The sequence below is a fragment of the Camelus dromedarius genome, chromosome 9, assembly GCF_036321535.1.
Source record: "Camelus dromedarius isolate mCamDro1 chromosome 9, mCamDro1.pat, whole genome shotgun sequence".
NCBI lineage: Eukaryota > Metazoa > Chordata > Mammalia > Artiodactyla > Camelidae > Camelus > Camelus dromedarius.
The window spans coordinates 29,069,804-29,095,476 of record NC_087444.1 but is presented as its reverse complement, the minus strand read 5'-3'; the positions used below and the strand labels follow the sequence as shown (position 1 = coordinate 29,095,476).

The 25,673-nt window shown below is 45.0% G+C and overlaps 1 protein-coding gene across 4 annotated transcripts in view; it reads left to right on the top strand.

The window, feature by feature from the left end:
* Window positions 1-25,673, top strand: part of WWOX (WW domain containing oxidoreductase) — a 901,973-nt gene that overhangs the window by 68,010 nt on the left and 808,290 nt on the right. The gene's annotated exons all lie outside the window — the stretch shown is intronic.

Below are 25,673 nucleotides of genomic sequence, written 5' to 3'. Positions count from 1 at the left end.
ATGAGAACTTGGGAGTGTTTAGTTTCTTACTCAGTTGATTAAAAGGTACTTTTTATGGTTTTCCAACTAGCTATTTTCCGTGGAATTCAGTGGTTGTCAATGAATATTAAATCAATACAGCTACAGTGATCAAAGACGTGAGGAAAGCTTTCATCTGAACATAGAAGAATAGTTTGCTTGCCTCAGTTGGGAAAAATAAAGTCTTAAGGCTGCAGATTGGAGTAATAGGGTCATATCTGAAAAAATTCCAGAACAGTAGGAGTATTATTTGGAAGTCTTGAGGAGCTAAAATAAGAAAAAAAAATAGAAAAAAAACAGCAAGTTATACTTTATAGAGTTGGCGCTAAACTGTGAGCCATTATGATACGGTCCAGGCTGAAAATTCATTGGCTTACATAAGGGTATTGAAAGATCTGTGGATGTTAAGACCTTCAGTGGGTACTGGGAGTGGGGGGAGACATACCGTTTGAAGTCACATAAGTGATTTTCCTTGGGGCCGCTGGAGAAAATGGAACATACGCTGGATGAAGTGTGGCACATCTTCTGTTTGGATTCCATGCTTGGCTAGCTATAAAGATTCGATTAGATCCTGCTATAGAAGTATTGAGGAGGGGTGGAGAGGAGGGGTTACAGAGAGGGAGAGCAGAGTGAGTGGGCAGGAAGAATTGGGAGCGGTGGGCAGTGGGGACGTCAGCAGCAGAGTTCCTGGCATTCCTGTTGAGGCCCATGTTTGGTCCAGGATGTGGCTGAGAGGGTGCATCTCCTCTGCAGGTTGGGATTGCAGGAGGCAGGTTTGGGGCTGAGCCAGGCCAGTGTAGAGCAAGGAATGTCATCCACCATCTGGGCCTGCAAGGGTTAAGTCATTAGCCCCTGAAGTTGCTGAACTACAGGACACCCTGAAAGGAAATTGTCATGAAGAATAGGATGAGGTGCTCCGTGCTTTGGAAAAACAGGCAGAATAGACCCCTTAAATAGTTAGATACCTTTCAGGCAACAATTTTATGAACCTTGATTCTTGCATCTTCCCATACATACTAAACTCATTGATTGAGATACCTGTTCCTCCTGAATGGTGGTCATCTTCTGCCGAGATGTGTGCTTGGCTGCACATACTCCTTTGTCAAAATCAGTATATTCAAAGGCTGTCTCCCTGACTCTAGTAAGACCCTGAATAAAACTCAACTCATAGTTCTTAAGAGGTGTGTGTGTGTGTGTGTGTGTGTGTTCATTTGAAACTAGAAACAGGAGGAAGCATGGGTTCCTAGTTCCAGGAACAGGTAGGTTCCAGAGCCAAGTTGTGACGTGTTAATGGGCAAGATCGTCAAGGCTTCAGTGCAGTGGTGGCCTCTCAAGAGCTCCTGCCTGTGATACCCCAGGCCCTGTGGGTTTGCCCTTCCCCACTGCGTATTGGTAGTCATCGCTCCTTCTGCTGTTCTGATGATGTAACACACGCAGGTTACCTCTTCTCTGTTGGTCCAGGTTCACCAGGAATGTGAGAGTCTGTGTATCTTTGCAATAGTACTGCTCATTTGTCCATCTTCAAGCCGAGTGAAGAGAATTCTAAGCCCAGCCCTACAAAGGGCACGTGAAATTGGGATGACAGCTCTTCAGTCTATTTGTTGAGAAAGAGAAGGGCTTGGGGAGTTCACGGACAGCCAGTGACTGACGTAATAATAAGAATGAAACCCCTCTTTTCTTTTGCAGCGTCCTTCCCACCCATAGCTTCCCCAGTGGGATAGCTGTTGTCTTGTCAAGCACCTTTTCCCACCCTCATTATTAACAGCTCCATCCTGGGGACTGTGGAAGTTAAGGTGATGGTGGTAGTTTGCATGAGCTGGTGTGGGCCAGTTCTGGTCCATTGCACCTTAGCCAAAGATAGGCACTTGGCACTGGCCAGCCCAGTCAGTAGTTAGTGAGGAAGATGCTATCTTACGTGAGGGACTGGGGCTAAAAGGATGTTGATACGGGCTGCTAACTAACCGCTGTTTCCTGCTACAAGGAGACAGGTAAGAAAGATTGAAGGCAGGCTGAAGTGAGAGAGGACAAAAGAGTTCCTTTGGCCAGCTTCTCCCCAGCCTTGTCATTATGGAGCTGATGAACCCCCATTGTGTGTGAGCTAATTTTGGGTGGGTTTCTGTTGCTTACAACCAAATGGGTCCTGTCCAGTACACCTGGTGACTCCTGGGGTTGTGGAGGCTGTGCCGAATAGGGACATTTAATCTCAGTGTCTCCCCTCCTCATGGCTGCAGCTATGTCCATTCCAGTCAATTTGATCCCACAAACATGTTACGAGGAGGAGTTGGGCCCCATTTAGAGTGATTTGGGTCAGGTCCTGCGTCTTTTCAGTGGCTGTCAGTAGTTGCACTGGTCCTACAGGGGCAAAAGCATTTTGGATCTGCGTCAAAACCACTTGGTTTGAATCTCAGCCCAGTTTCTCAGTGGAAGTCTGACCTGGGTCAGGTAATGGATCTCTGCGATGCCACTGCCTGCTTCATGGGGTTGTGCTGATGAATGGGGAGCTCTGGACCCAGGGCCTTCCATGTTATGGGTTCAGCAGACTTACATTTCCTCTGTGCTGTCCCTCCCAAATCCACTTGGTGTTTATTTGGAACCCAGGCATCAGTAATCTGATAACTATGTGATCTTCTCAAGGTTCTTTATTTGAGCCTGGAGTCTCTGTTCTTAAATGTCTGAACATTAAAGATGAAAGCCATCCAGCTTCACGTTTACTTGTTTCGTTTTCCATTTCCTTTTTAAGACAGCACCGTGGAGTGAAATGTATTTTATGTACTCCCTTTCCAAGCCCTGTGATGAGGACTGGATCAGGCAAGCTGGCACTGCTGGACCACCAGATCACCCCTCCACCCCATTCCAGGGCCACCAGCCACATGGCCCTTTTGTGAGAATTAGGAAAAGGTGTCCCCTCTTCTCTCGTGGCCCACAGCTCCTCATGAGCTGGGCACACAGCCTGGTGAGCAGAGTGCAAGCGTGAATAACGCGCCTTGCCCCTGGGATTCTGCTGTAGGGTTAAACCAACTAGCTTGGGTGATCTCCCTTTGATCACAGGTAGTGAAAGTAGAAAAACATACTCCCCCTCATTGAAAATAGTATATTCATGAGTTTCTAATACATTTATTTGAGCTTTCAATAAAATGCTCCAAACACATATTATATGGTCCCAACACTTTAGAAGTTTTCATTTTAAAAACCTTGGGTACCTGCTTTGTGTATATTATATATGGCATCTCCATGAAAATGTTAATTCCATTTTATTAGTTTCAGTCTCTCTCTGTCTCTTTTCCCCCCTGTGCATGATTGCTGTTTTATAGCTACAGTTTGGTGGAATTAACATAGATTTCCCACATGAGGAAGGTTTCTGGTAGGGATTTACTGCAAGGCAGTTTCCTGATCCTTGGAAGGGATTCCCACCTGAGGTGTGGTTTGAGGATGCATTTTAGAGTGCTGCAAGGGGGACTGGAATGCACAGCTGTGTGGGATGGTGAATGGGAATAATTCTTAGAGCTGTTCTCAGAATTTGTAGAATATTTGATCATAGGAGTAACTGACTTTGGGGATGCTGGAGTGCTTGTGCTTGGAATATTTTTAATTAACCAGCTTTGGTTATACTGAAAGTAGGACACAGAGAACATGAGAATTTAAGGAGTAACTCAAAATTATATGGAGAATAACAAAGATGAGGGCTATCTATGTATTTTGGGGGAAGTTAGTTGACCCTTCTATTTCAGTTTCTTCATACATAGAAGGAAGATAAGAACAGGTCTCATATTGTTGGTTTTTGTGCAGAAATATATGAGTGTTTATAATAGCTTAGAACAGTGCCTGGCACACAGTACGCACTTGGTGATGTTACTGATTTCTTGTTATTCCTATTGTTTTCTGACTGATGACCTTTCATTATTTTGAAGCTCTTATTACAGATAGTGGTTGATGCATTCATTCTCTTCCTTGTCCATTTTGGGACAGTAACTATTAAAAGTTTTTATCTGTTGGGTGAGAATTTCTTTATTACGGGTCTAGTTGTATTAGAGTTGAATGTTAGGAATTATGTAAGGTATGTAAAAAACACAGCTAAGACTTGGATGTTGTAGTAGAAAGCTTCTTAGTCAGCTGGCGAGGATAGCATATTAATCAGCTTTTGCTGCCGTAACAAGCAGCCCCAAACTGAAGGGCTTATAGAAACAATGTGTATTTCTTTGTTCATGTCACATGAGGGCTGAAGGTTGACCATGGTTCTGCTGACTCAGCTGGGGCTTTCCTGTTTCTCGTGACCTGTCCGTCCAGGACCCAGGCTGCAGGAGAAGTCACCAGGGGCATGCTCTTCTCATGCCAGAGGGCAAAAGCTCAAGGGACTTCTGTTCAGACCTCCAGGTACTTCATGTCTGCTTCACATTCCAGTAGTCACATCAAGTCTCATGGCCAAGACCAGCATCAGTGGGGCAGGAAAGTGCAGCTCACGTACAGGAAAGCATGGCAAAGGGGAGGGGGCATTATAACTGTGAACAGATGAAACACTCTACCAAAGATGGTTTTGTAACATTGGTGCTGTTAATCTTTCAGTAAACTACCACTTCACAAGTTGTTTAATTTTTATTTTAACCTCCTATAAAGAGCTAAAACCAAAAATACACAAGTTAAAGAAAAAAAGAAAAGTACATCTGAAAGAGTCACAAAAATACTGACCAGTCTCCTTTCTGAGAATCAGACTAGTGGTCTTTGCACAGAGTGGTCCCTTGCAAAAACCAGCCCTGCCAGCTCAGAGCCCTCCAAAGAGGCGTCCAGATTTATGGCCTGTCCCAGCCTTCTCTCGTCAAGGCTGTTTTCCCTCTAGATGTCTTAGTCAATCAGTAATTAATTTGAAATCCAAAGTTTCATTAAGTGTTATTGAGTTCCCCCACGCTGACATTTGTAGCACTATATTTCTTTAAAATCACAAACCATCTTTCATATTGCCGTTTGCATATTTTAACAGAAAAGACTGCAGTTCTGGTATAAATGACCCAGTTTTTTCTGTATATATTTACTTGCATGTCATAAACTTATTATCCTTCCCTTCCACTTCATTGCTTTTCCGCTTTTCTCAAGTATTTTGAAATCATATTTAAAAGATCATTACAGCCTCTGAAATCTATCCAAAGTATAAATAAATTTTACCCGGTGAATATTTTCAAAACAATACCAAGTAGCTGGGCTTATTTAGATCTCGTTTCACATAGCTCAGTACCATGACACATCCAGTGAAATATAGGTTTGAAATGTTTAGAGGATGGTGGGGGCCGGGAGTGACAAGGGATCAGCATCGTATGGAATTTGCATGAACAGAGATGCTTAAATGAAGATGGGCAGTCTTAGCCAAAAATAGAATTGGGACAGGGTGTAAATTTTGGAACTCTGGATGAATGAGAGTAAAGATATATCTTTTTAAGATTTAATTATTTTTTGAAACAATATAATGTCCCTTTCAAGTCAGGAAATCTTTGCCTCATTGTTCTTCTGCAGACAGGGTTTGTTATAGCTGCTTGGTGGGTGACATGTTTGCTTTTTGAGTTTAAAATAAAAGATTTCACTCAAGAATCCAAACTTCTGGCTTCTCTGAAAAGTGTTGGAAGACTTGGCAATAATCAGCTGGGCCCTATTTCTTTTTTTCTTTTTTTTTCTTTTTTGGGCCCTATTTCTTTGACTGTTACTCCTGCCCTCTTTAACCACCTTCACCCTGATCTTCCTAAACTCTTCTTCCTTTCTTTTATTTTTAGCACTTACAGTATGTACTAACATTTTATTTAATTTTCCCATGTGTTCTGTTTATTGCTTCTTGAGTGCCTTCCCCCAGTGGAGTGGAGTTCCAATGCAGAACTTAATTCTGCAGAGAGCACACGTTAATGAGTATTCTCTGAAGGAGCAAGTGAATGGAGTTGTTAGCTGGCTGACATGTGGACTCACAACTTCTTTTCTGCCCTCTGAGAGCTGCGATCCCATTGGGGGTTCCCCCAGGAGGTTCCCCAGTCCCACTATGCTATTCCGTGCCCCAGGACCTTGGGGCATGCTGGCAGTTCCACCCGCAGATCCCCAACCCTCTGCTATCCAGGTCCTCAGCCTCTTTCTCCTCCTTGAACACTGTACCTGGCTTGAAACTTCTCCCAGTACCTGCAGGCTGACTGGAACCTGCTCCTTAATTAAACCTAACAGGTGCCTCTGTGTGACAGTTTTGTTGAGAAGACCATGAACTTCCTCACGAGAGGTGGATGTGTGACTGTTCATCTCTATGACAGCTCCTGGGTCACCTCCCACTGGTTAGTAGGTAATGATTAAATGGCCTTCCAATGAATTCAAGTTTCTGAGCTGCTCAAGGGGCCTAATGCTGTCCACTTTCTAGAAATCTCCACATGTTACAGCTGGGAAAGGAGTGAGAAAGGCCGAATTCTACCCCAAAGTAGCTTTTAAAGTTGTTTTCTCACTTCTTATGTCTTGAGCCCAGGAACGCAGGGCATAAGCTCAGAAAAGAGAGAGAAAGTTATTTCTGCAACGTTGTTCTGGTTTCCTTTTGTCAAGAAGAACAGAGATCATCTTATCCCCACACCTAACTCTTTGTCTTACCAGGGGCACTTTTTAGCAGGAGATGATCAGGTGGTATTTACGGTGAGGGCGTGAAAAATCTTAACGCTATTTATACCTTTCAGAAAAATACTTGAACTAGATGATTGTACCTTTTAGCCATATCTGCAATTAATTGGAATGTATTGTAAGTTGGTTAAAATATTCCATTAATGAAAAAGGTAGGCCTAGCTTATGGTAAATACACTACTAAGTGTTTGTAGTACATTTCATATTTTACATGATTTCCTTTATAATTCTGCTTATCTTTTCATTCTAATTCCCTGAAGGACATATAAAAGAACCCCTAAAGAGAGTAATTACTGCTGTACTCTTTAACCAAGGCTCCTTTTGCAAAGAGAAATCTGAGCTGCTTTTTAAAGAAGGCCGTTTTTAAATAAAAATGCAAATAAGCTACTTTGTAACCACATTAATTACCCACCTAGCCTCTTATTACCATGTTTGTATTGTTTGCAAATACTATTTACAGTCGTGTGGAAATTAACATTACTGGTCCTGAGGAAAGATTGCGGTGGGGAGGTTGTGCTTTGGAACCAATTAGGGCGAACCTTGTCTCCACCGAGACTCTGGGGAGAAAACACAGCCTTGCAATGTCAAATAATAGCATTAGCTCTGACTGCACAGGCAGAGCGCTGTAATTATATTATTGGCCCTATTTTGCTTCTGCAATGAATTTCATTGCCTGCATTGTAAAATCAGCAGGCAGTGAAGTTTCTGCTAATGATTTAATGTGCTCTCTGATCATTTTGGACAAAAGTCCTGGTAAGATCCACGAGGCAGTTTTATCACCCCCACTGACTGCTGCCTGGCTTGAGCATTTTCAGTGAGGGCAAAACACGACGCTGATCTCCTCGTTACCCTGGGAAACTCTTCCCGCATCGGAGAGAGAGAGTGACTCACGTAGTGTGTAAATTTGAGCAGAAGGGAAAGGTGATGTTGCACGGCAAGTAACAGCAGCGAGCGTGAGTTGAGGGCCGTCCTGTGCCAGTATCGTCCCAGGAACTTGACTTCTCCTTTCCCTCACTCCTGAGGACGTGCCTCTGTGACCTGTGATGTCATCTCCTCATACAGAAAGGAAACTGAGGTTCCAGCTTCAGTGTAAACACGCCACATGGAAAGTACCACTCAGTGGTGATTACTTTAGCCCCTTCTTCACATCAGTATAATTTTTTTAAACAGTTTTTTTTAATTCAGCTAATTACTGACTGAGCTTTATATTCTGTGATTTTTAAAAATTTTTACGTCAAAATATGTTTTGGATTTAACAAACGCTTTTCACTTGCTTTGAAGTTATTTGAAGCTGAGCTTAATAAGCCTCACCATGAAACAGTGGCCCCCATCCTTTTAGGAAGCCCATTCTGGGCTAGAGAGCTGAGTGTTCTTCCAGCCTTCACTCCTAGGAGTGCGAGAGGGGAACTTCTGAGTCTATCACCTGCTGAGTGTTTACAGTCATGATCAAACTGAATCCTCCGAAAACACTGTGAAATGGATGTCACTGTCCCCATTTGACAGTCAAGGGAAAAGCCAGTAAGAGGAGGTGTGTGACATGCCCAGGGCTGCACTGCTGAGTCCTTGGCAGAAACAGAAACTGAAAACTGAGCCCATATGTATTAACTGAACCCAGCAAAATGGTATGATTATTGATACCCTCTTCTCCCCCTATAGTAGTAATTTTTTTTCTTTAACTTCTTCCCCTTCCTTTTCTTTTTGTGACAAATTTGTAGTAATTATGGAACAGAAGACAATTTTCACTCCTTAGCCTGAAACTGTAGTTTATCAGCCAAAAAGTTAGCACTGTCCCCTGTCGGCGCTTGGTAAGTCTTTCAGATCTCTGCTGGTGCTCACCTGCCAGGCCCCCTTTCTGAGGCTGCCTCCTCCCTCCTGGGGCAGGAGCCTCTGGGGCTCAGCCCAGGCTAGCTGGCTGTGCAGCTCCACCAAGTCAGATTGCTGCATCTCAAATCCTCATGCAGGGAATCCTCACTATTCAGAACCCAGAGGGGAGGGAAATAGCTCAGTGCAGAGCACATGCTTAGGATGTATGAGGTCCTGGGTTCAATCCCTAGTATCTCTGTTGGGGAGAGAATAGGTTCTTACCCCATGCAGGAAAGAATTCAAGAGCAAGTCATGGTAAAGTGAAAGTAAGTTTATTTAGAGAGATACACACTCCATGGACAGATTGTGGTCTGTCTCTCTCAGAAGGAAAGATGGCTTAGGAGAGACACACTCCACAGGCAGAACGTGGGCCATCTCAGAGAGGTGAGACGGAGAGAAGCCGAGAGGTGGGGGATGTTTAAAGTAAAAGTAGATACACACTCCGTAGACAGAGTGCAGGCTGTCTCAGAAGGTGAGCGCGACAGAGGGAGAGGGACAGAGTGAGAGCTACCACAAGGTGCGGCATTATTAGGTTTTATGGGCTTGGTAGTTTCACGTGCTAATGGGTAGGAGGATTTCCAGAAAACGCCCCCCCATGCCCACTTTTTGATCTTTTATGGTCAGCCGGGGAACTGTCATGGCGCCTGTGGGTGCACTTGAGGCTCAAGGTCTACTGGAAGTCAAACCTGCCGCCATCTTGGTTCTAACCAGTTTGTCCTGTCCTCAGTGGCTTTGTCAGTCCTTCAATGGTTGTGTCCTGCCCCCTTTCCTCCCACTTCAACTCCATTAAAACAACAACAAAAAACCAAGAAGGCTACTCTTATGGAACCTGGGAACCAGATTCTTACCAGAGGAATGAAAACCAAACCAACCCCCCCCCCCCAAAAAACCCCCCAAGAACAGTAACAACCCTCCCCACCCCTCCACACACAGAAAGATCAATTAGGGGAAAAAATCAGAGTTCTGAAGGACTTCCAAGGGCAAATGGTAGCCTCTGACCCTACCCTTCTCACCCACTTATGTCCACTCATTCATTCAATCAACCGATGTTATTGGAGAAAGGACCCTGTGCCCGCAGGGATGAGCACAGGCAAGCGCTTTCGGAGGTCGCTGCTTGTGAATCTTCTGCTCCCGCCCCCCGGTGTGTGTGAGTAGTGTGCTTGCACTGCCCCTCCCGATCTGTCCGTCTCAGGGACTCGCTGATGCCTCTGCTGTTGTGGAAAGCATTTAGCTCGCTTACGCCACCTTCAGTTGTCGTAGCTCTTTCTTCCCAGTGTGTTGGTCACTGCAGATTTTGTGTATTATATATTCATGTTGTATATTTTGTACGTTTTGTATTTTATACACACACGTGTGTGTATGTATGTGTATTTTCGTTTTCTGCTCTGGACAGTGTCTGCACCGCCACGCGCTGTTAGATGAGGCTATTCGCGCCCCTGCCCTTCCCTCCGCCTCTTTCCCCTTTACCTCCTCACTTCTGCCACTCACACTTCTACTTTGTCACAGTTACTAACATTTATGTTCCATTCTGTAACCATAATTAAACCCCTTGTGTGTTATCTATGAATTGATTCTAACAGGTGAGAAACAATAAATATTTATGTCCTTATGGCCATAGAAATATTTCTTACCCAAGAACCAATTAATGGGCCTCAGTTAGCTTTCCTCCCCAAGGGTCCTTGGTCATGACGTAGTGTTCACAGTGGCCCTCCTTTCCTGTGCCCTTGTTATGGGATGCCCTTATTAGAGGCGTGGGGTACAGGTTTCCAGTCTCCTTAGTGCCACTCACCTGATGCTGTGCGCCTGATGAGGTCATCTTCTTTTATTCGGGTGTCTGACTCACATATACCTGCCATCCACCCCTCGTCCCTTCAAGTTACATCTGGGAGTGTCTTGCTAAAGCTGATTTTCAGACCTAGAGGTCTCTCTTCTCCAGTAGCTGGCGACACTTCCGTATGTAGATTTCACTGTCAATGAGTCGTTGACAGATGAAGCAGCCCGTTGGATGGATTGACCAGTGGCATGCAGAGAAAAACCAACAGATGCAAGACGAGCATTTCCTAGTAGGCACAAGAACTATTTATGGACCTACAAAGGGAGTGGCTCCCAGAGAAGTCACCAGCAATCCGTGGGCCAGCGTGTAACCTAATTTTCCTTGTAAGCCTGCTGGGACAGCAAGGAAGGAAACAAATAATGCATTTCTTAGTATCTCCTCTTGCACGTTATTGAGTGTCACCAAGAGATTTGTAAGGCTAGACATCGAGTCCCTGAACTGGGAAGACAGAACAGTGATGTCTGCCCATCCTTGCTTCCGCAGCCTCTGACTGTGCCCCCATCCACGTAGTGGGCCTTTACAAAATTCCTCTCCCACTTTCTCATTTCTGCCTCCTCTGTTTCACGTGACTCACTGCTAAGTAAGTGGGTTTGATTTTATTCCTTTCTCCTGGCTGATGAGCCTTTCTGAGACTTTCTGTACAGGTTGTAGCAGAGAGAGAGGAAGAGAGGAAGCAAAGCAATAAAAACAAAGGTTTGGTCAAAGCACTTGACCCCTCGGAGCCTCAGCTTCCCCCTGAGTAAGATACTGTGTTAGCACCTGCTTCGCCCGGCCGCTGGGAGGGCTCAAGGTGGTGCTGACCTAGTGCTTTGCAGAGCTTTGCTGATGCAGATCCTCGCAAAATGTTTACTGTTGTCACTGTCACTGTTCATATTCCGGAAGACGCTGGCTTCTCAGGTGACTGCGTGGGGTTTGTCTTCACTGGATGCCCTTTCACGGTTAATCCACGTGCTGGGAGAGCTGACTTCCGTGTTCAAAGCCTGCGGGAAGCTTTGTTTTCTGTAAGGGAGGGATTGATTCCACAGTGTGGTGGCCTTTGCCCGAGGTGAGCCTGTCTGTGTGCATTAAGCATCCCTGTGCCCGCTTGTCTGGGGCCTGCCTCGTCCGTCTCAGGTTGGATGCTTCGCCTCTGCCTCTGCGCATTCGTGATGGGTTTGCTGGATGGGAAAAGCGGCGTCACTCCCAGATTCAATTCAGGCTGTGAAAGATTTATTCCATTTTTATTTGTGAGTGGGTCTGAGTGTGCGTAGACTGTAAACAGAAGAAAAGCTTACATGAAAAGGCAGACATTGACTCCGCCTTCCAAACAGAGACAGCAGTTCCTCACTCTCATCGGAGCAGTTAGGAGGGAAATTGGGCCACCAACAGTATGGTTGTTCCTGGTTTTCAGTTATGCCCCTATTCATCCGTCCTGCGTGGAGGGGACTGTACTGCTGGGAAACACCCCAATAAAAGGATTTTTATCATAAGATGTAAAATGTAGCCACGAATTTGGCAGCATATATCCTCTCTCCTACGACCCCTGATGTAGGGAAGGAATTTCGACTAGGAAATGTTTGTCTGTTAAGACAATTACTTTTTGAGAAGGAAAATTAGTATAGCATCCTTATATCAGGGACATGGAAGAGGCTGAGGGCATAGGGAAAATCTGTTATATTTGAAAACGTGGGAAGGTGTGATGAGAACATACTAGTGACCTGAGCTTGATTGTTCTAAGACTGTTCTCGAGATCCAGAGTGTTAATAGCTCAGAGGTTAAATGTTTGGCGAGGCCAAGTCTTTTATGGTTAATAGCAGGTTAAAAAAATGCAGGAAAGAAGTAGTTTCCTAACACAGTTCGGTCCCTTCTGGAACAGGGTCTTAGCTGGGCCTGTGCATGTGGAATTCTTTCCGAGTCACTCTTCATCTGATCTGTAGGCCCTCTCCAGCCCCCACCCCGACGGGCATTCCTCGCCACTTATTCTTCAGTTTTTTTCTTTGTTTTCTTTCTACTTCTCCTCTCTCAGCTCTTCACTCTTGACCTTCACTTTCATTTCCTAACTTAGCCATCCCGCTCTAGCAGTCTGGCGGAAAACTTGTTGAGGGACCACTTTCCTGGACTCCCCCCAAACTTGGGTGACTTGTGGTTGACAGGCCAGACTGGGCGCAGCTGAGGCTCAGTGGTGCCTCGTCTTCCTTCTGGCCTGGGCTCGGAGAGCCGGCTCAGGTGGGAGGCCGGTGCTGGGCCCCCCTCCACTGGTCTGCCATTGAGGCCTTCGGTGCAAATGGAGGAAGAAAGTGTCGTTCTCCACGTTCAGCCTCATCCTTCCGTTTCCTTCCTTTTTCAGGGACTCAGCTGGTCAAGTTTGTCAAGGTCAGTGGATCTGAGCTTTGTCCATCTTGAGCTTAGATATTGGAATATAGTGATGTTTGTCAATTTTCATGAATTGGATCTTAAAGAAGCTATCTCAAGCTTGACTGTAACATGAGATTCACTGACTTAATTGTTGGTCTCTTTGTCAGATCGGCTTCCTGTTTGGGGAACATTTTTCTAACCAAGTGTGTTTAGGCTTTCAACAGTTTAAAAATAAAATGTCATTAGAAACAAAAATTTATTCCAATGGAGTACCAGGAAGCTGGAATTCAACCATTTGCCATTAAATCTGTATTCCCCAGGTAGAATGGCGCCCCGCCTCTCAATTTTCCATTTCTCTAATGTCCCCTGTTAAAAAAAAAAAAAAGCCCAACCTTTCATTATATTTGCTACTTATTGGTTTACTTGGCTTTTTTTGGTTTTTCCTTTTTAAATGTAAACTCCACAGAGAAATGTGTTGTTAACCACCTGCAGACAGACCCCTTTAGCCCTTTTCATTCTTTTAACTAATCTCAGCCAACACAATGTTAGACCCATAGGCTGCTTAGGTAAAAGTCATTGATTTTGTCCCCCTACTGTTCTCATCTGAGTCTTGGGACTATAGAGTAGAAGTTGGAAAGGCTGTTAGAAATTATCTGATTGCATCCGAATCCTGGGTCCTGTGGACAAGGGATATCGGGGGAGAAGAGAGGACACTTGCTTCGCATGGTTCTCTTGTGAGTTCTTTTGTGAGTCTGTCGAAATATTCTGACCTCTGAGTTTCAGTCGAAAAATTAGAATGTCATCCTCTTACTTCTGCTCGGGGAGGGAGGAGGAGTGTTGGCGAACACTGTGTGTGGATGTTGCTCCCGGTAGGAGGGTCACCGTGGAGCCCCGCCAGTGTTCAGGGGCTTCTTTCACCCTCAAAACTACGTTTTCAATGTGATGATCATTTTCACCATTTTTAGACTCATTGTCTAAGGATGATGTCCAAGGCCACACAAGTAAGAAGTGGCAGAAGAGGGTTGCAGACCCTTCCAGGCTTCTCTGGGTTGCAAAATCGAGTTGGTGATGATAGCTCATACTCCTCCCACACACTGAAAATGGAATGTCTGGGCTGAATTACCAAGTTCAGTCTTTGTAGTATCTTTTGGAGATATAATCCTTATAATCCCCATTTTGCAGGTGAAGAAACTGAGGAGTGGAAGGATTAATTTTTCCAGGGTTGTAGGATTGTCAAATGAGGAAATTGGGATTAATTCTACATTGCCCACTGGTAATGTTTATTTCTCATTTATGTTCCTTAACTATAAAATGTTCATAAAATGTGAATATTTCCCCATGTTATTAAAAGTTAAAAATACATTGTTCTTAATATCCATGTGGATATACTCTGTCTCATGGAAAAACTAATTTTTTTAGCTATTTGTTGGATGTGTTATTTTCCCATTTTTAATTATAGTGAGTTGATGTCCTTCCTTCTACATAAATTTTCATGGGTTTGATTACTTCTGTGGGACAGAAGTAATCTTAGGGATTGTTTAAAGGGTATGTATACACAGTTTTCATATTCCTGATACATATTGCCAATACTTTTCAGAACTGAATCAAGTAACTTTTCCACCAGCATTACTGTGTTGTTACAGCCTGGTCAGCACTAAGGATTATTCCCTTACCTTTTATTTTTTTGTGACCTTTGTGGTTTTGTTAGGTTTTAAGTAGAATGTTTTAATTTGTACTTTTTTAATTGAGAAGCTGAATACATGGTTTTGTTTTTTGCTGTTGTTGAATTTTTTTTAACATTTTTTATTGATTTATAATCATTTTACAATGTTGTGTCAAATTCCAGTGTTCAGCACAATTTTTCAGTTATTCATGGACATATACACACTCATTGTCACATTTTTTTCTCTGTGAGTTATCATAACATTTTGTGTATATTTCCCTGTGCTATACAGTGTAGTCTATTCTACAATTTTGAAATCCCAGTCTATCCCTTCCCACCCTCCACCCCCCTGGTTGTTGAATTTTTTTCAGGGCCTCTTTAACATAAATAATAGATATATATATTCCCTACTCATGGCTTTTTTTGTTCAAGAATGTGCATGGCAGAACCACAGTGAAATACCACTTGCCCCCCCCCCCCAACTCCCGCAATAGGATGGCTGTGGTGAAATTGTAGTGTGTACAGTGCTGTGCTCTACTGATTACAGTGTAAACTGCTCCAGCCACTGTGGATGACAGTTTGGCAGTTCTTCAAAAAAGTAAACAGAAAGTTACTGTACAATCCAGTAGTTTCACTCCTAGGTATAGACCTGAGAGAATTGAAAACCTATGTCCATACAAAAACTTGTACGGGAACATTCATTAACATTATTCATTATAGCAAAAGGTGGAAGCAACTCAGATGTCTTCATTTGATACTGATGAATGGATGGATAAATACAATGTTTATATCCACACTGGGCTGTAAAAAGGGTTAAAGTACCATGCATGCTAAAACGTGGATGTACTTATGTTAAGTCATTATGTTAAGCATTATGTTAAGTAAAAGGAGCCAGTCACAAATTGTATGATTCCATTTATGTGAAATGTCCTGAATGGGCAAATCCAGAGACAGAAAGGAGATTTGTGCTTACTTGGACCCAGCAATAGGGGTTCAGCGAACAGGGAGTGACTATTAAATGGTATGTTTTGGGGGTGATGAAAATGTCCTAAAATTGGGTGTGGTGATTGCACAGCTCAGTGAATACACTAAGAACCATAGACCTGTACACTTCAGATGGGAAAACTGTGAGGTATATGAATTACCTCTCAATAGAGAGCTAATCTTATTTAAGAAAAGAATATGCTTACTTTTCCAGACCCTCTAGAGCAGTGGTTTCCAGCGTGATGTGTGGTGGCCTCCTGAAATATTATCAACAGGTATATTACTGATAGATGACGGTGTCTGTATTTTTCCTTCTAATGTGAATAAATATAGATTATAAATTATTATCTTACCATAGCATCATACAGCATCCGTATCTCTGGTGCTGGAATGTTTTGCGTGTAGTATCATGGTTCTCATGGTGTTGGTTCCTGTGTTCCTGTGTCCCTGTGTCCCTTCATCCAGCCGTCTGCCGTGCATCCCTCCAATGTGTTCAGTGCCAGCAACGAGCCAGGTACCATGCTGGGTACCAGGGACACAGACGGAATGCCTGGTGTGGTGGAAGCAGGGAGGGCACCTGTGTTAGTTGCGTACCGCTGCATAACACATTATTCCAAAAGGGACCCTCAGAGTACACATTTATGATCTCACAGAATTTCTGTGAGAATTCCTGAATCAGGGATGGCTCGTCCTTGGTGGGTCTGGCACAGGCCCTCTCATGAGGCTGCTGTTGAGATGTCATCTGAAGGCTTGACGGGGGCTGGAGAACTGTCCTCCAAGGCGGCGCACCTCCGTGGCTGCTGGCTGGAGACCTCGGCTCCTCGCCCTGTGGCCCTCAAGAGAGGCTGCTAGGGAGCCCTCACAAGCTGTCAGCTGGACTCCTGCAGAGCCAGAGTGAGCGCACAGGGCGGAGGCCACGGCACTGCTCCTGCCTCAGGCTCAGGAGACACCCACTTTCCCTTCTGCCACATTCAGGTCATTAGAAGTGAATCACCCAGTCCCGTCCACACGGAAGGGAAGGGGACTTGGGCTTCACCTCTTGAGCGTAGAGTTGTCAAAGAGTTGGTTAGATCTATTCGAAAACCACCCCAGTATCTAATGCTGTTAGTCAGAGGGAGGAGAGTCAGAAAAGACTTGGTGGAAGAGGCGAGTTTGGGCTTGAAGTTTGAAGAATGACTAGGAGTTAGCAGAGAGAAGGTAGTCAAAGACGGGCGTTGCAGGCAGGAGTACCCCCTGAGCAGACGCCCGAGACCGAGGGGAGCCCAGGCACACTTGGGATGACTGCGGGTCTTCAGTGTGGCCGGGGCGCGGGGAGGGGCTGGAGCTGTGGCAGGAGATGAAGGCGGGGTGGGGGATGTTGGGGCCTGTCACCAACAGCCTTCGTAACTTGCTCAGGTGTTAGGGATTCATAATGAGGGCAGGTGGGGCGGAGAGTGGAGTGGTGGTTAACAGTTAGGCAAAGGTTTTTCTTGCTCCAGTGAGCATTTGGGAAGTCAATTCTGGCAGCCTTTGGAGCCTGGCCTATTGAGGTGGGCCCAGGGGTCTCTTCTAGCAGCCAAGGGTGAAGGCTGGTGGGGAGCAAGAGCAGGGGGAGGGAGAGGAGAGGTTGCCTGGGAGAGAGGTTGAGGATGGGCAGTGGGATGGTGGGAAAGGGAAGGGAAGGGAAGAGATCTAGGCTGCTTCCACGTGATGCTTGGATGTCTGCACCTTTCACTGAAATGGCAAGCACAGGTGGAGGAGGGGGAGGAGGAAGGGAGGAGACAAGTGCACTGGTTGGGGGTCTTGTTGCACTGGAGACAGGGGAAGCCACATGGAGCAGTGGGCTTGATGGAAGGGTGTGGATGAGGCTGCCAACTATGTCCCCTTCTCCTGTTGCCTGTTCAGCAGGGTCCTGGGAAAGGATTTTGCATTATAAAGAACAACTCAGGCTCTTTTTCCTAAAGATAGACTGTGTTTCACCTCGGGTGGTGATCCAAGGAACTCTGCCTTCTTAGTTGTTCTGGTTAGGGTCTCCCTTTCACCCCAGCAAGCAGGTGGGGAGCCTGGGATATCGTCTGACCCCCGAAAGTGGTCAGTGACCTGGAATCTCGTCTGTTTCCCAGGAGCTGTGATGGAACAGAGGCCTGGAGCAGGCTCTGCTTTCACAACGTCCCTGCTTTTCTGTCACCAAGACTTCTAAACCAGGTCAAAACCATGCTTTCAGATCCATGCTATTGCCAGGTTGTGATTTTGAACCTGGAAATCTTACAGGCACGTATGAATGATGCTGTTGAGAGTCCATGTCGACTGAGGGATGGGGAGAGATCATCTCCATTCCAGACTCTTTCCTTTGACCTTAAAAAAAAAAATCACACCGTGGTCTTTCAGCTTTTCCATGCAAGGAAATATCATTCTGAACAACAATGATGTAAAATTATCTGATTTATGGCTTGATCATAGATGAGTGTTTTATTCCACCTTGGAGCTAAGACTAAGCTTGTTTTAATGGATGTTTCCTATGATAAGCTAGGTGATGGCAAATTGGTTAATTTTGTGTGTATATACGGCTCTCATTACCAAAAAGCTGCCTTTGATAACAACACAGGAGATAAGCCAGGAATAACGTTTGCGTAGTTCTTTGCCCTTCTGTCTCTGGATGTGGATGTAAATGCTCTTGAATTTATACATTCTTGGTCCTTTAGGAACCATAAAAACATACCCTTACATATATATGAAATGGCGAGAAACTGCATATTTATTAAGAATCATGACCCTTAGGACGAGATAAGTCAAATTAAATCCCATAAAAATCTGTTATGGAAAATGAGTACGTGGCAGTATTTTTTCTTCTAGGGTCTACTTTATTAATTTTGTCATGTTTAATATGCTACAGTTGCAAACAAAGGCGTAAGTGTATGTGTTCATTCCTAATTAATTTATGTAATTGGGTTTTATAAATTTAGGTGTTTAGGAAGCTGTGCATAACACACCCCATTTACTGTGTGCTGTAGCCAATAAAAGCATAATAGAAAGAAATATAGTTTGAAGCTCACTTCAACAGTAAATATAGATTAATTGTAAATGATATCTTTGTAATGTTTATTTTAAATTTTGCAATGCTGCAGATTTTCCAAACATAACCAATTAATGTTCTTATTTGAAATAATGACTAGTTAATTACTATAAAATCCAAGTGCTCTATGTCTGACAATTAAAAAATCTCTTTAGTTCCCTCTGAATTACATAAGTAGCAGTACAGCACAGGGACAGCGGACTTGAGAGTGGAAGGAGGGTGTTTAAAATACGGGTAGTTTTCTCACTTTCTGTTTTGGATGGTTGTACTTGTGCGTGTGTGTTTGTGTGTACACACACACAAACACATTTACGTGTAAATTCTATTTCAGGTTAAATAGGCAGTGAATGAGTTGAAAAATCTGAAATGTGTTTTGAATTTTTAAAGTAGGTTATAAATTATAATGTGAAAATCAAACACACTGAGAAAAACCAGTAAATTTTAAATAAGCCCATTTGTCATCACGATGTAGCTGTGATGTTACGCAAGATCTCAGCCTGGCATCAGAGCTGCGTCTGCAGCCTGGCAAAAGACCGACTGGAGCCATTTGATGAGGAAGAGACTGGGCTTTGTAGCCGGTCTCTGATGGTTATCCACGTACAGAGGGAGGACCACGTCCCCTCCTCATCCAGCTCAGAAAGACGGCGTGAGATCCGCGTCAGCGCTACTCTGCTTCTGTCCTAGGTGTGAAATGTTGTCAGGTCTGTTTTTATGAGCACATGTAAACAGAAGACCCTGTCTGTGGTCCAAAATGAAACATCTGCCTCTTTGACCAGCAGCAGGCATGTGGAGCTGTTTGAAGACTGCATTGTGTGCCTTGGAGAAATCACTTGATTCACGGCATTCTTTGTAGATGCAATACCTTCCATGCAGGGAGAGAGCCTGTGTGCAGGGTCACTTGGGGGTGCCTTTTGTACATCCTGTTTTGTGCCTTTCAGGTTAAAGGAGAGTGTTGGATTTGCTTATGAAAGTACGGGCTTGCCGAGATTCATGAAAACCTCGGATAATCGTGTATAAATATAAATACTGTATGTAGAGCAAATGTTACAGATCACATTGATGATGAAATATGTATGTCTTTCCAAGGGTAAGACCTTCGTAACTCATTTATAAGTTACATTCCTTAACCTTACACATAGGTAACGGGATAGTAATTTTCTTTGTTCTTTCCGAAGAATTGTTGGACAGTGAAGAAAGAAAAAAAAAGATAAACTATTCTCAAACAGCAGAATGCCATTCAGAGATAACTAGAAAAATGTATTAGAGAAAAGCCAAAAAAAAAAAAAAAAAAACAACTGCAGGTTCGGGTGATGTTGGAAAAATGACGTGTGAGCAGAAGCACCAGACACGGAGCTTCATCGGTTTTGTCATGTTATGACAGAAATCATTACGAGTGTGATGGGTTTATTTATAAAGACTGGCTGCAATATTCAAAGTACATCTATTCGAGCATTCTTCATTTTGGAGCCAGGCCGTGGATCAAGATGAAAGAAAAATTAAATCGTATATTGAAAAGCTGTTAATTGAGCTGTGCTGTATTTAACGGGGGAAGCAGCCGCCCCAGGCAGTCGATACCGGGGAGGACTTTTAATGTACTGCATCGTGAGACTGTCAGCTTGCTTTGGAGAATGCAAACAGTGCTAATGACACAGCCCTGAAGACTTTTGTTATTAGTGCTGGTCTTGGGAAGGCAAGTGTTCATTTCCTGACAGATGAAATCCAGCACACGCGTGTTCGTGATGGAACTAAGCACGCCAGTTTCTTGCTGTTGAATCACTGAAAGCTGTTTCCTAAGGAGTCATTTGGGGGCTTGTTTAAAGTTTTTAATGTAAGGCCTCATATGAGACTCTATTTCCACCCTCTTCCTTAATCAATGTAAATTCAATTGCATTTCAGATGGTGGCCAAATAGTATTTCATCATCTCTAATATCCTTTTAAAAATGTTAGGTCTGCCCAGTTATAATTCTCAAAAGTAGCCTCTCAGTGGTCTAATATGTTACCTCCATTCTCTAAGGCAGTGTTAATTTCCTTTTGTAGTTAATCTATCCACTACCAAATTTAGTGTATTTATAGTTAAAGATTCTGTTAAGAGCGACATGATTTAAGTACATCTGGGAAAAAGTGGCCTTGGCTTTAACTGTGGAACAAATTTTCTCTAGTTTATTCTCTTCACTGATAAATCCACAGTAACTGGGGGGCATTTCTAGAACTGTGGGCAAATTTGAGCCTCTATAGTTTGATTAAAGATAACTTGAGATTTTCCTGCTGAGAGGCTAGAAGGCTGAAAGGAATTTATTTGGGGTTCTGATTCTGACTCTGGCCTGGCTCAGTGGAAGAGGACGGGTTACCGGGAGCTCCATTCCGGGCCTGTCCATCCCCCCTGATCTGGGCTGGGCATTACTTCTCAGGAAAGTGATGATGGAACCAACTGGGTCTCCTCAGGGCCATTGCCTAGGACTCACACATCCCAAGGAGTCCATGGACATGGCTTTGAAGGGCCTTTTTCTTTCATGCATTCCTTCACCTACTCCTTAATCAGACATATGTGCTGAGCACTGCTTCTGTCTGGGTTTTGGGGGAAGGCTCTGTTTACAAGGGGATGCTAGAGCAGAGAGAGGCATACGTGGAGGGCAGGATAGAGGCTTACAGGTAGGGGATCATACGGGTGAACTGCTTAATAAAGTACCTGGCATCAAGAAAGCCCTTGAGGATGTTGGCAGTTGCTCCCACCACTGCTGCTCTTGTTGCATCGTCAAGTCTTTTGTTACAAAGCAAGGAGAGTGGCACGTTGGGAACTTAGGGAAAAAATAGGCAGCTAGACTATATGTCTAGAATAAGCACGCCATTTATGGCACTGGCTCTTCTGAGCTGAATGTTTATGTTCCCCCCTGAATTCATAAGTTGAAGCCCTAACCCCCACTGGGACGGAATTTGGAGGTGGGGTCTTGGGAAGGTGATTGGGGTGAGATGATGTCATGAAATGCTCGTGACATGAGTAGTGTCCTTATCAGAAGAGGGAGAGAGAGCTCGCTCTGTGCGGACCCTCTTGAGCTCACAGTGACAAGGAGGCTGTCTCCACACCAGAAAGAGCGCTCCCACCAGGAACAGAAGCTGCCGCCACCTTGATCTGGGACTTCCATCCTCCAGAAGTGTGGAAATCACAACTCAACTGTTGGTTGATTCACCCCGTTTCTGGTATTTTCGTATAGCAGCCTGGACAGACTAAGCACTGTGGATAAGAGGCTCCAGAAGGAGGAGTTCAGGGTGGGTCTGGGTAACGTGGAATGGCTGACCAGGAGAACAGGGCTTCACAGTGTGGATGTGATCGGAGAGCATCTTCCTGGCAGGGAGGAGAGCACAAACATGATGCAGGAGGGACGGGGTCTGGGGGAGTGGGGGCGACATGAGCATGGCATCAGAAAACCCGGTGCAAATCTGAGTTTTGCCATTTACTGTCGTTTAACCCCCTTGAGCTTCAGTTTGCTGTGGACGTTAGAGATAATGCATGTTAGGTCCCCAGCACATAGTCATGGTAGCTGTAATTATTTGACCATGTTCTTCTTTGGGGGGCTATTTGGGAAAGGTGTGAGAGCAGCCAGCAGGTGAGCATCCGGCTGGGAATACAGGGCTACGAACTGCCCTTCCCAGTGAGGTGCTCGGCAGAGATGTTAACCTTATTCCCGAGAATGGCCTCTGGCCTCCAGCAGCGATGTGGCTGAGAACATTTCAGCTCTCTGCTTCTTTGCCGTCAGATGCTGTTCCAGAAGGAGGGCTGACTAGATGGAGAAGGAGCGGTTGATTTCCAATCTGAGGGCCTAGATGGATCTGTCTAGTTTGGTAGGAAAAGATAAAATCTCAGAGGAAACAATTGCTAAGGCATTCTGAAAGGACTTGAATTCATGGCGATTTTCCAGGGGGAATGGAGGAATGACCCTTTCTTTAATGACACGTGTGGCTCATATTGGATCCTAGAAAGCCCAGGGAGGACTCACAGGCTGACTCTGCCTGGATTTTCATTTTGTAAATGAATGTGGGTGAGTCCACCTGCAGCCCTCTCAAGACTAGTTGCTGAGAAGAGCAAGGCCCATGTTCTTGTTCTGTGCATCTGGAGTAGGTCCAAGAAAGAGGGTGTGCTGCAGAGAGTGGGGGAAGCCCCAGAAGATGCAGTATTTAGGGTAGACCTTGCACCCTAGGGGGCCTGCCTGGCTCACCTTTGATAACTTACGAGCAGTCCCATAATGTTTAGAGGCAAAGAAGGAAGCTGACTTGATGACATGGAGGTGGAACACAAAGATGGGACAGTTTAAAATGGCTTTTTACCAGCCAGGAGGCAGTAGGTTGTGCTGCAGTAACAAATATCCCCGCATCTCAGTGGCTTTACACAGTGAGTTTATTTCTCACTCAGGATAGCTGACCAAAGAGAGTAGGAAGTGGGGCTCTGCCCATTAAAGTCACTCAGGATCCAAGCTGACCTTAGCACCATCTCTTCCGTGTGTCTCTCTTAATTTAGCAGTAGTGGGAGGGGGACATGGCAGATCAGTGCCTGGCTTCTAAAGCTTCCACCCAGAAATATTACCTCCACCTCCAGTTCATTGACCAAAGCACATCCACAGCCATGCCTGACTTCAGAAGGACAGGGGAGAGCAGACCTACTGTGTGCCTGCAAAAGAATGGAAGGACCAGGACAGTTGTGAGCCGTTCTAATAACGGCCACAGTGGCAGTAGAGATGGCATCTATTTTTAATGAGGGTTAGAAAATAATTGGTCAGATATCGCAGGATTTTTTTTTTTTTTTGGTTGAGGATGGAAAAGTGCTTACAGATTAAAAAAAGACCTGGCATATAGCACCTACGTTTTAAACAGAAGGAAAAGATGACATTGGGGACCAGTGACACAGAGATTTCACTTCTGTGCCATGACAAATACCAGGGAGATATAATTGCAAAATGAAGCTGCAAATGTCTTACCCAGGGAGCTAGGTAACAACCTGCTTGGCTTCATAAAGAAGGAATAATATCCAATTAGACTAAGTGTATTCGGTGCCAGAGTGACAAGCCCTGGAGACCTCAGGGCCTCTGGGTTCCCCAGGGCGGTTTCAGGAGGCTGTCTGAGACCTGTCCGGGCATGTGGGGTCTGCCCCGCCGCCGAGCAGGAGCTGAGCAGTGTGTCAGGCTGTGCTGTGAGCCTGCCCTGGCTCTTCTGAAATGAGGTCCAACCTGTGTCTGATATGTACCCTCTTGGCCACACGCCACCCTGCCTCTCTGATGCCCATGCTGTGACTCTGTGTGGCTGGGCTCGGCGCCCACATTTCACACTGACCTCTCAGACCCTGGGGTCCTAGGATCCCTGTCTCTGCCACAGGCTCGTCCCCCAAAGTCTCTGCTGCTCCTCTTGCTGGGAGTATCTGTGTGTTTTCAAGGTCAGACTGAAGTGTCCAAGCCCTGCCAGTTCCTACCTGTGTGACCTTTGGCCAAGCGCCGATCCTCTCTGAACTTGCTTCCTCCTCTTGAAAATATGGTTTGTAATTGATCTTACCTCTCAGGGTTTTTGTGAGGGTTGGAGGACAGCCCTTATAAATCACCAGGCACAGTGCCTGGCACTCAGTCAGCGTCTGCTGTTCGGAGCCCCGTTGTCATCACTGCCGCCCCGCCCCCCCATGTAAAAGTCGTAAAATGATAATACAGATTTCTTGGGGTTTTTTATTTTTGACCCTCAAGGTCTGACTTAATTATTTTAAAGCACTTGGCTTGGAGACTTGCAAATCGGAAAACCAGTGGATTGACTGATGAGTTACTCCCATTTTATCCACGTGTATTAGTTTCTTCCTGGTGACAGGGTTAACCCAAGCTCATCGGCTAAACAGCTTACATTTATTATCTTACAGCTCTGCAGGATGGAAGTCTGACACTGGTGTCCGTGGGCTGAAAGTTAGGCGTCAGCAGGGCTGCATTCCTTCCTGGGGACTCCAGCAGAGAATCTCTTTCCCAGCCTTTGTAGCCGCCATGCTCCTTGGTTATGGCTCTGTTTTGAAAGCCAACAAGCTTGTGTTTCTGTTCAGTCCCAGCTTCCTCTGACTTTCTTCTGCCTCCCTCTTCCACCTTTAAGGACCCTTGGGATTGCAGTGGGCCCACTTCCAGCGCCCACGGTAACCTGCCTGTCTTCAGTGCAGCTGCTGAGCCGCCTTAACTTCATCTGCCGTGTGACCTAGCATAGTCCCAGCTTCGGAGGATCAGCACTGGGGCATCTTTGGGAGCAGGAGGGGCGTTGTTCTGCTTGCCCCGCGATGCGAGCATGTTGCTCCCCAGACACAGACATAAAAATCCAGCCCTCTCTTCCTGCTCTGTTCTGACTTCCCTCCCTGCCTCTTAGGATGTAGGGGTCTTAGACTCCTATAAAAACACCGTGTTTATATAGGTACAACCTTGGTAGGAAAAAAAAGGTTAATTATAGAAGAAGGAGATAAAAGACAAGGAAGGAATAGCCTTCATCTGAGCAGTAGATAATGAATATAGGGCCCTGGATAATCACATGGCTAGTATCCTAGCAGAGATGGAACACTGCCGTTTATCAGTTCCTACCATGTGCGGTATGATCCTTGCAACAGATCAGCGCCTCACTAGACTGTTCTGCGAGGTTCTGAGCTTCCAACCTTAAAAGAGACCAGAAAGCTTCATGGGGGCTCAGAAGAGTTCTCTTCTTGAAAGTTATTACATGCCAGGTTGTCTTGCAAAGCATCTCGCATATGCTCAAAACGTTAAACATTAGAGTCATCCATTCATTCAGCAAACAGTTACTTCAGCTCCTGGGACAGGGTGTTTAGTGTGCAGGGAGACAGGGATAAATAATTCTGTCTGCCGTTGAGGCCGTGGAGACTCATTTCCTGCAGAGGTCGGGTTCTGAAGTCAGCACGTAAGCTGGAAATTGAGTGTTGTCCAATGACCCTCAAAGATCCTTCCAGACTTCACGCCCTTGGCAACTCAGAGCCCGTTCAGAAACTCAAATGCCAGCTTCTTGTTTTTCAGCAGAAGCCTCCCCTTCTGTAGGGAGTAGAGGCTCACCCCTCTCCAGGCCCCCCGAGTTTCACCATCCCTGTTTCTCTTGTGTCTACTTTTCTTAGTGTCCTTGTCATTAAGAGGAGATTTGTTGGCTGTCATGATTGGACTGTATGAAACAGCATCTTCTACCTGATTCTACTGTCAACTGATATGAAGACCACTCTCCTATAAGGAAAAAAAAAATGCTCAAGTCCCTACAGTGAGATTTTCATGTTTTCTCTAGTTTTTTTGATGCCGGTGGTCTCCAG